Source organism: Xyrauchen texanus, chromosome 44 (genome assembly GCF_025860055.1).
Source record: "Xyrauchen texanus isolate HMW12.3.18 chromosome 44, RBS_HiC_50CHRs, whole genome shotgun sequence".
NCBI lineage: Eukaryota > Metazoa > Chordata > Actinopteri > Cypriniformes > Catostomidae > Xyrauchen > Xyrauchen texanus.
Window position 1 is genome coordinate 15,496,141 of NC_068319.1, and position 10,480 is coordinate 15,506,620.

Below are 10,480 nucleotides of genomic sequence, written 5' to 3' on the forward strand. Positions count from 1 at the left end.
GTTTTACTATACCCCTCACACACTCTCTCACACACACACACACACACACAGATTGGTGTGTATAGTTAAGACTAATATGAAAGAGTGATGTGGGATAAGAGATGTGTAGATACTGAAGAAAGGAAATTAAATGGAAAAAGACATTATGATGAACAGCACAGTGCTGATTCGATGTTTAAAAACCTACCAAGAGCAGCACTCAGGAAACTGTGCACCATTAAATACAAATAAAAGGACGACCAGACAAGGGTAAGTCTGGACTCAATTGCATGTACAACAGAGCATTGCAGGCAGCCTGTTTTGTGCAGTCATGCTTAGTAATAGACTGCAAATCTATAACACTCTAACCCAGCCTTGAGAAGCTATGATAAACCTGAACTCTCTAAGGTAAAGACACAGTTCAGTGAACACTGATAGTGAATTGTTCTTCAGATAATTCCATTGGCTACTGTGCAGTTCTAATATTAGTTCTTACACAATTTACAGGCTTACAGACACTGAAAAAAGACTCTGTCATGGCAGGTCTGTGTTTACATTTACAGTATACAACAGTACGAATTATAGCAGATTTGAGCATGAAGTTCCCATCTGTTTTGGTGTGCTTGTTCTGTGAGTTCTGCCTTGGAGGCTCTGATGTTGATGGAGTGCAGAAGAAAGGCGGGGCTGACAGCCTCTTCCATCACTGGTTGCCATGGAGTCAGGGAGGATGTGCTTTCAATGGATGTGGGGACTCTTAAAACATATGGTAAAACTAAAAATATTCTTACTCAGTATTTTTTTCCAGTGAAAATATGTAAACAATCTTACAATGAAAAGATTCATTTATTTAAATATTAATAACAAACACTTGTGATTTTTATGCTTAAAACAAACTTTTAAGTTTTTTACTCTTACCCCATTGACAAATATTTTTTTCTTGTTTTAAGCATAATCATTGCAAAAAATAGATTTAGATTGAACTGAAAACAACACTTGATATCTTATGTCATTTTCCTTGTCAAGTAGAAGTATCTTGTTTTAAAAAAATCATGAAATGCTCTTTTTTTAAATATTTTTCTGTATACCCAGAGGTCCACTTGCAATGATATAATTTTCCACCCTGTCTCTAGCCCTTTGTCTGAAACACTCAGTTTTGGCATAAGTGCCTCCTTAAAACTTCAATGTAAACTATCAAACAGTCATGACATTTAAAATATTAAAGTAAGGAACTGTTTACTTACTGTTTTGTGATCGGGCCCAAGTGTTTTTTAACTACCACATCCTTCAATAACAGTTCCTTTCCAAAGCTTGAATAATATTATAACTAGTTCACAAGCATTCCATGCTAATATGAGCTGAACCTTGCAGTCCACACTGAAATATGCTGAAGACATCCACATGACACTCAAAGTACAAAGCATGGTGTGAACGAGACGCACACACATCCAGTTTCCAGTATCAGCCTGAACTAAAATGCACATCGTCAGAAATGCATCAAGATGGTCAAAGACGTCCATCTAGTGCAGGTTTACATACATCAGCAATTAAAAATAGCACAGATGAGTGTGAGAATGTGCTCAAAACAACAAGAGGCACAGCAGCTGAATAAAACCAAATGGCTTCTCCTTTTTAGAGTTGTTACTTGACACCACATCTTAACAACAAGCAACAGGTTAAAAGTGGCACGAGATACATGACAATGGTCAAAGGTGTCTGTCTAGTGCATGTTTATATACAAAAATAATAAAAAATAGTCCAGATGGGTTCCCTTTTGTGTTCAGGAATAGTTAGGCCACAGTAGGCCTTGTTTGTCCTGCTCTCTCTCCGTTTATGAACTGAAGCACCAGTGGGCAGGGCTAAACGGCGCTATTATTTTAAGTAGGCGTTAATGTTTTTGAGCTGTAGAGATAGTCATGAATTAATGAGCCCCTAAATGACATTCCTCATGATATGACCCCTTTAAGGTTGCTTATCTCTTTAAGGTGGATCACTTTACTGAGAGTTTTGATTAGTTTTGGGATGCTCTTACATAGTTTTCACGTGCTAAGCTAATAAGAACATTGCAGTTTTGTTTCCTTACACGTCATCTTCCGAGCATCGGGTAATGCATTGACTTCATGCAGTGGCGGATTTAGGCATGGGCGACATGGGCATTATCTGTTCATCGTGTCTATACCCTGTCTGGATATTACTCACCTGCTGTTTGCCACTCTGCTCAACTGGATTTACTCACATGATGTTTACATCACTGTTTCAGTTATCTGTTCAATAAACCCTGCTACTGAGTTCATATCTCTGCCTCCATGACACCTTTAACTTTTAAACCCTCACACTTTTATTTTGACATTCTGAACTCTCCAGGAAGTCCTGTATGTGTCTGTTTGTAGGCAAGTTCACAGTAGTTTAATTCACATCTTATGCAAATTCTGGTAAAATGTTCTAAATGCTACTATTGATCTACATCAGAGATGTTGTTCGTGAGTAGCGCTCAGATATTGCGCAGCACTTGAAGGCTAAAAAATAGCCATAAGTGTGTGTGTGGGTGTGTGTGTGTGTAAACAGAGCAGGGCTATTCACTGATGCTTTAGATATTTACTTATTAAACACAGCCTTTTGTGATTCGTCTTCAAGTGGCTTTGAATAAAATGCATGAGTCATATGAACTACTTTAATGGTGTTTTTATGGTTCTTTTATGTCATTTTTTGAGCTTGACAGTAATGAACTAATGACTAACACACAGTATTGGATTTGTATTGAGCTCGTCGGACCGATACCCAATCCATCTAAAAGCTTCAATATCGGAGCCGATACCAATCCAGGTGCATCCCTAAAAAGAATAGCTTCGAGCTTCTACATCATGAGTGGAGAGAGCAAGTTAAAAATTGATGTTGCCCTGTAAAATCCAACCTTGTGTTGTTTGTGTGTTTCTTTAATGCATTTTTAAAAGCTTGGCAATGTACTATGTCTTCTCTCCCACTCAGTCTCTCTTTACATCCATTGGGATTTATACATAAGAACACATACAATCAGGCACATATGCTGGCAGACACCTCAGTGTATAGGGCCTTATTCATAAAGCATGATTCAATTGTTCAGTGTAAATTGTTCATAAGGCCATTCTTACATTCATTAGTGCAGACGTTTAACACAGAAATGTGTTGTTTCCGTGGTCATTAATGAGGGCCACAGAGAGCTCATAATTAAAAAATACAAACAAAAATGTACAGGCCAGGTTTGTGTAATATCACATCTTTGGCGAATGAACGAAATCCATGTCATACTGTATAACCAAGGACATTGTCTGTCAGCAACATATAGATTTCTCAGACTCCGTGCTCGGCTCATGGTTTGAGCATTGATGTGTGTGCGCTCACAGCTTTGGCACTCATTAAACTCTGATCGGTCAGCAAACAGACATAGTTCAAGGATTAGACTGATCTCTAGAGAAAAAAATTACAGTTTGATGATACCATTCGATTTGATGCTGCCATTCTACCTGAATGAGAGAAGAGTAAACATGAGGCAAGAAATACAAAATGGAAACGTGAAATTCACAAAGCAGTTAAACTGAGAACAACAGGGGGGGAGAATGTAATACCCAACTCTAAAAAGAAATATAGGTACCATCTAATCATTAAACCACGGGACTGTGCTTTGCAATTATATGTCGTCCATGCGTCACCATTTGGCTGAGGGCAGAAGCTGTTTACCACTGTGCTGTGATTGAAACATCATGGATTATCTGACATGACAGGCATAATACACGTAAACCTTTGCCTTGCCCTGAATGATAAACCACAGGGAATGACATATGAATTTAAATAATACACAAATAACCCACTGTACTTTATGGATTTAATTATGGTTAAAACAATAATTGCATTGTGGTATTGAAAGTAAGATTTTAAGGAACAATCTAGGACCACTAGATAGTCACAACATAAACCATAACAGTAATATTGTTTACATCAGTGGTTCTCAAATGGTGGGTCGTGACCCCCCAAAATGGTTCACATGTCTGTTTTGATAGGGTCACATACCACAGGGAAAATACAATGATAAATTCTAATAATAAATTGTAACTTACCATAAAATCATACTTAACATAGAATAGCAAAATAAATAGGCCTTTAAAAGGCATTGAATTCGATGGTGTTTTCCGGACATTTCTCTCAAACTGCAGCTCACACGTGCACATACATTCAAAAACACTTCCACGGATAAGATCTATCGACCTGCTGTTCACCGTGAGATCAGTCTGGGTTGGATCAGGTGATGCTCATGGTCCAGGATGTCTTAATCATTGCACTGAGGATTTTAAAGTATTTTATCGGAAACTTCAAAGCCAGATGGGTACTTCAAATCGCGTGACATTCTCTGCGCTTTGCCACTTTTCTTATCGACTGGTTTGCTGGCTTATTAGAGAATGTGATATGTAGCTCTATCGCTTTTTCAGAGCCAGTCATTCTGTGATTAGAACAAGGTGCGCTATTAATAAAAAGCCTTCCTCACGTACTTCCTGTGAACTTAATCAGCCCAGGCTAATCATTGAAAAAAATGTTGTGAACCATTTGGAATTATCTAGAATTCTGCCTGCATGGCTCTCAAAATATTATCTGATAGATTTAATCAAGTCGACAATAATATCCTGCCTTTTAACGGACAATGCACACAACATTTTACAGTGCTGTATCTTCATTCAACAAATGCAAAAGCATTTTTTTTTATCTGGAACTTGTTCTACCTTTTTTTATGATGATGATGATGATGATGATGATGATGATGATGATTTATTAGTATTAGCATTACAGTAATTTTTCAAATGTACTTCCTGGGTTTTTACAGTATCTGTTTTAATTTCTGCTCCATTTCAGACATTGTAATGCTAAGCAAAAAACGAACAAATTGAATATTACTTGCATTTAGTAACTTTAGTCTTTGTCAAATACTTCCTGTAGCTGTAGATCAGACGTGCACAGCAATAAGGAGCTATTTTGGTCCATTCTTCAGTACAAACTGTTTTATGAATATATTTGGGATGCTTGAGATGACCTTGAATGGAAAACACACCACAGCATTTCAATGAGATAGAGGTCAGGACTCTGACCCACCTGGCCTCTCTAATATTTGGAATTTCCTGTTTATACCACTCTGATGTTTATTCTCTTCCTTGTTTATGCAAGATCACAGACTTCTTGATGTTGTGCTGCAAAACTTTCTGATGGATTTTATTTCTTTAAAATGATGATACTCTAATATCAGACTCATGGATTCATTATCAGGGTTTGTTTATGTTTTGTTTATGTCCTTTATATTGAAATGTTTTGTTCCTGTTTCCTTGTCATGTGATCATCCTGTTTCCCTCCATGTTTATGTGTCTTGTTTTTATTGGTTAAATTGGTCATTTTTGGCCTAGTGGACTTTTACAAAGTGGCCCTCAAAGAAATTTTTTGTTTTGGACAGATTGAGTCAGTCTCTTCATTTTTGCCATTGCCAGCTACACCGTTACATGCCTACAGAGAGATTTCACCATATGCTTTGACCTGTTTAAACCCTTTAACATTCAACCAAGAAAGAAGCCATTCTTACTAATAGACATCTACAGTTGTGGCCAAAAATATTGGCAACCTTGGTAAATATGAGCAAAGAAGGCTGTTAAAAATATGTCTGTATTGTTAATCCCTTTGATCTTTCATTCAAAATATTCACACAAATCTAACCTTTAATAGAAGTAAACTAATTGAATGAGGGAAAATACATTAATATTTTTCTCCAAAACACTTTGCCACAATTATTGGCACCCCTTGAATTCTTAAGAGTAAAATATATATGAAGAATTTTCCCATACATATTTGAAAATTTGTAGTACACCTGGGTGACTGGGGCTGCGTTCCATTTCAAATTTGTATCCCCTTCCCTCGCAAACTTCACTCCATCTCATGGACTCAGATGTACGTCACTGCTTACGTTGTGCGAGTGTCCACTACTGGCAGAAGACATGTAATGGGTTTAACTGGAACACCCTAAACTCTTGATCACTTGGAGTATTTTGAAGGCTGATGTCAATTTGTGGAATTATTTAGTGATTTTTGCACCTGAGAAAACTATGTTTTCGGAGATTGATTTCAGAGGCTAATGTGGCATAGTGGGCTAAAGCGCTGAGATGGTAATCAGAAGGTCCCTGGTTCAATCCCCACAGTCACCACCATTGTGTCCTTGAGCAAGGCACTTAACTCCAGGTTGCTCCAGGGGGATTGTCCCTGTAATAAGTGCACTGTAAGTTGCTTTGGATAAAAGCGTCTGCCAAATGCATAAATGTAAAGGATTAATCAAGATTTACACACAAAAATGTTAACATAACTATGAACACATAGGCTATAACAGTTTAAGGTAGCTACATGTATTGTTCTGTTAAATCTCAATATACATTTTCTAAACTGCTTAATTGTCCAAACTTCACTTCCATCATACATTACAGTTGTGTGGTGTGGGGGTGGGGTTGATGAAGTGCGATATGCTGTCTGTTACGATGAGGACGAAGACAGAGGCAGACGAGGAGGTGGGATCCACGTGCGGTTCTTTATTTAAATCAAAGTGAAGACAAAATACACAGGAACAAAATAAAACATCCACGGGGGGACAAAACTGAAACTAAAACAAGAAAACATCGAGGGTACACGGAACTTGATGAGCAAGGTGGGATAACAACGGCGAAACATGAAGAGCAACCATAACATAAACATTCAACAACATTCACAAACACAAAAGACAACAGTGAACATGACAGAATCCCCCCTCAAAGGATCGGATTCTAGACGATCCTAAAAAATAAATGAGAAAAACCCACGAAAAAAACAAAACTGAGAGCACCAGGGGCAAACAGACAGTCCAAGGGGGCATAAGGGGCAGACAGATAGACCACGGGGGCACAACGGGCAGACAGACAGTCCAAGGGGGCACAGAGGGCAAGAAGGAAGTCCAAGGGGCCACAGGGGGCAGGCAGGAAGTCCAAGGGGGCACAGAGGGCAGGCAGGAAGTCCAAGGGGCAGGGACAGGTTCAGGGGGCCTGGGAGGTGGCCGCAGAACAGGGACAGGTTCAGGAGGCCTGGGAGGCGGCCACAGGGCAGGGACAGGTTCAGGAGGCCTGGGAGGTGGCCATGGGACAGCCATGGGAAACTGCGAGGGCAGAACCGTGGAAGACCCGGGTGGCAGAGCCATGGGAGGCTCAGGAGGCGGAGCTGAGGGAGGCTCTGGAGACTCAGGAGGCGGAGCCGAGGGAGGCTTGGGAGGCTCAGGAGGTGGCGCCGTAGGAGGCTCTAGAGGCGAAGACCTGGAAGGCTCTAGAGGCTGAGCCGGAGGGAGGTGGCGCCGTATGAGGCTCTAGAAGCGAAGACCTGGAAGGCTCTAGAGGCTCAGGATGCTCGGGAGGCGGAGCCCTAGGAGACTCAGGAGGCGGAGCTGTAGGAGGATCGGGAGGCGGAGCCATAGGAGGCTCGGGGGGCGGAGCCGTAGGAGGCTCTATAAGCGAAGACCTGGAAGGCTCTAGAGGCTCAGGATGCTCGGGAGGCGGAGCCCTAGGAGACTCGGGAGCCTCGAGAGGCGTAGACCTGGGAGACTCGGGAGGCGGAGCCGTAGGAGGCTCGTGGGGCGGAGCCCTGGGTGGCTCAAGAGACTTGAGAGGCGGAGCCCTGGGAGGCTCGAGAGGCTCGAGAGACTTGAGAGGCGGAGCCCTGGAAGGCTCGGGAGGAGGAGACCCTGGAAGGCCCGAGAGACTTGAGAGGCGGAGCCCTGGAAGGCTCGAGAGGCGGAGCCCTAGGAATTACTGCATCAATGCTTAAGGTCTATGTAGCGACCATAACGGCATTTCATGCCCCAGAGGCTGGTTCATCTATAGGCAGATATGATCTGATCATAAAGTCCATTAGGGGAGCGAGGCGCTTGAACCCCCTTCGCCATCCTATGCTTCCAACATGGGACTTAAATCTAGTGCTGAGGGTGCTCACAAGTCACACATTTGAACCATTGGAATCCGCTGAGTAGCATGCTCTATTTAAAGACTGCACTGCTGTTGGCTCTGGCCTCAGTAAAACAGGTTTGTGATATACAGGTGCTGTCGGTTGACAGTTCATGTCTGGAATTCAGTCCGGGGCTTTCAAAAGCCACTATCAAACCCAAAAAAGGTGCTTTCAAAACCCTTCAGGGCTCAAGTTTTCTCTTCTCCACCCTCTAATTCGGATGAGGAGCAGTTAGCACATTTATTTTGCTCCGTGCATGTCCGTCTCCAAACAAAGGCTCTCTCACTGGATAGTTGATGCGATCGCCCTTACCTATGTATCACAGGGCATTAGATGCTTTATTGGTTTAAAGGCACATACAACTAGAGGCATGGTTTCCTCACGGGCATGGACAAATGGTATATTCCTACAGGATATATGCTTTGCAGCAGGATGGTCTTCGCAGAACACGTTCGCTAGGTTTTATAACCTAGAAGTGGCGTCATCACTTCGTGAGTCTTCTCTGTCTAGAGAGCTACTATTCCTTCACCCAGCAGGTAAGCCCGAGCTCCTTATTCGGGTCTTGGCATAGGAAATATAGGCAGTCGCCTAGGGCGACAAGTCGCACTGCGCCCCCACATCATCAGTGTTGGGAAGTAACTAACTAAAGGTAGTTGCTAACTTATTTACATTATACAGTAGCGTGACAGTAGTTCGACATGTTTTGACAATAGTGTAGCTACTTTTTCCAACAATTAATGGTGTAGCATGACCAAATACTACATTGGTTTTTGATTGTATTTCACCTGTGGAACTTCACCGTGTGAAGGTAAACGCGATCATGCCTTTAGATAAAAATGTTATTCCGCTGACGGTTAAGTTTACGGTTGGGATTTGGAGGAAATACTTATTACTAATACTTACAGTATACTTGGGGAGCCTTATTTGATAAAACAATGGCATATATGCACCAACATTTTTGCATTGTTATTTTTCATTAATGGGTTAAAGGGTTAATCCACCATACTGTTCCAAACAAGAATGATTTTACAATGTGACAGAATTTAATCTCTTTAAGGAGAGAAATTTCCTGAGCACAGTTGGGCATTATTAAAAGCATTATTAACTATTTTTATCTTTATTCATCTCGCACAAAGTCTTAATGTATTGAGAATTACATTTGTTGAAAAAAGACCTACAAAAACTAGCAAGTTTAAATATAAAACTCCCAATGCTGATCCAGTTGTGCAAATAATTCCTAAGCCATTAATGATGACAGTGTGACGAGGGCTTAAATAAATGAAACGTTTCTAGACAGAAGCATAAAAATGCTTAATATATGGTCTGCAAACAATCATTTGGCAAGAAGGATGGATGAGTCATACTCGAAGGAAGCTCTTCATCAAAAACCTCTCTCTCTTGAACGGCAGTGAGGATCTTTCTGTAGTAGTAGACCATAAGTAGAAGAGGCAGCAGCAGACAGAAGACAAAAAGGCAGATGACATACGACTTGGTTTCCAGAGACTTTTGGTTCCACTGGACTGAACAGGTGGTTCAGGGACACTCAAGACCATTACTGCTCCATCCAAAAAGTGGCGGCACTGTCCACACAAGAGAGAACAGCCAGCAGCCAGTGATGGAAAGCCAGGCCTTCCTATAGTAATACATATCTGCTTTGGAATAGCTGAGGATGGTGCTGTAACATCTTTTTGTATATATCAGATACACAAATATTTACATCAACTAAATATTACATTATATTTACATTCTTATAATTGAAGTCACGCAGCTCTAATAAGATGCAAAAGTGTAATTTGCACATTAATGCATTTTTCATAAATGTATTTAACTTATGTCAGAAAATATCCAATATCACATCCCACTCAATGTCTATGGTAGTTACGGCATGTCCCCCATAATCAGGAACAAGCTAAAGCACACTGCATGTCCACAATAAGACCAATTTTCAAAGACCAGCAGCCTCTTCATACCCATGCATATTTTTGGGGGTACAAAAGTACATTTTAAAATCTGCAAATAAACCCAAATAGTCTTGTTTTGATCACTAGTTGTCTAGTTAGTGTGATTGATGTGTCATTGTTGATGTAGCTAACATAACCAATTTCATCATGGCAAATAGGGTGGGGTCAGTTGTTACAGCTGTACCATGAGAGCTACTCTTATCCCTTTGACCAGTGTTGCAATGTATGTGTGTTACAAAAATCATACTGAATATTTAAACTCATTTTATGTTGTTTACATACTGTATGTTGGCCAACATTTCACTCCTGTAATCAGCTGCTGTTAATCTCTTTTTTTATAGTTTTTGCCAAGCATATAAATCAAAATAAATTACAATATAGTAGTGTGTTTTTCATGAAAATTGTGCACAGAATGATTCTCAAGGTATGTCTGGGTCATGACAGGCCATGTCTTTTTTCAGACAACACCAGACAATCAGCCACTGATGTCTATGTGCAATGCTGCAGTTCAAACAGCACTTAAA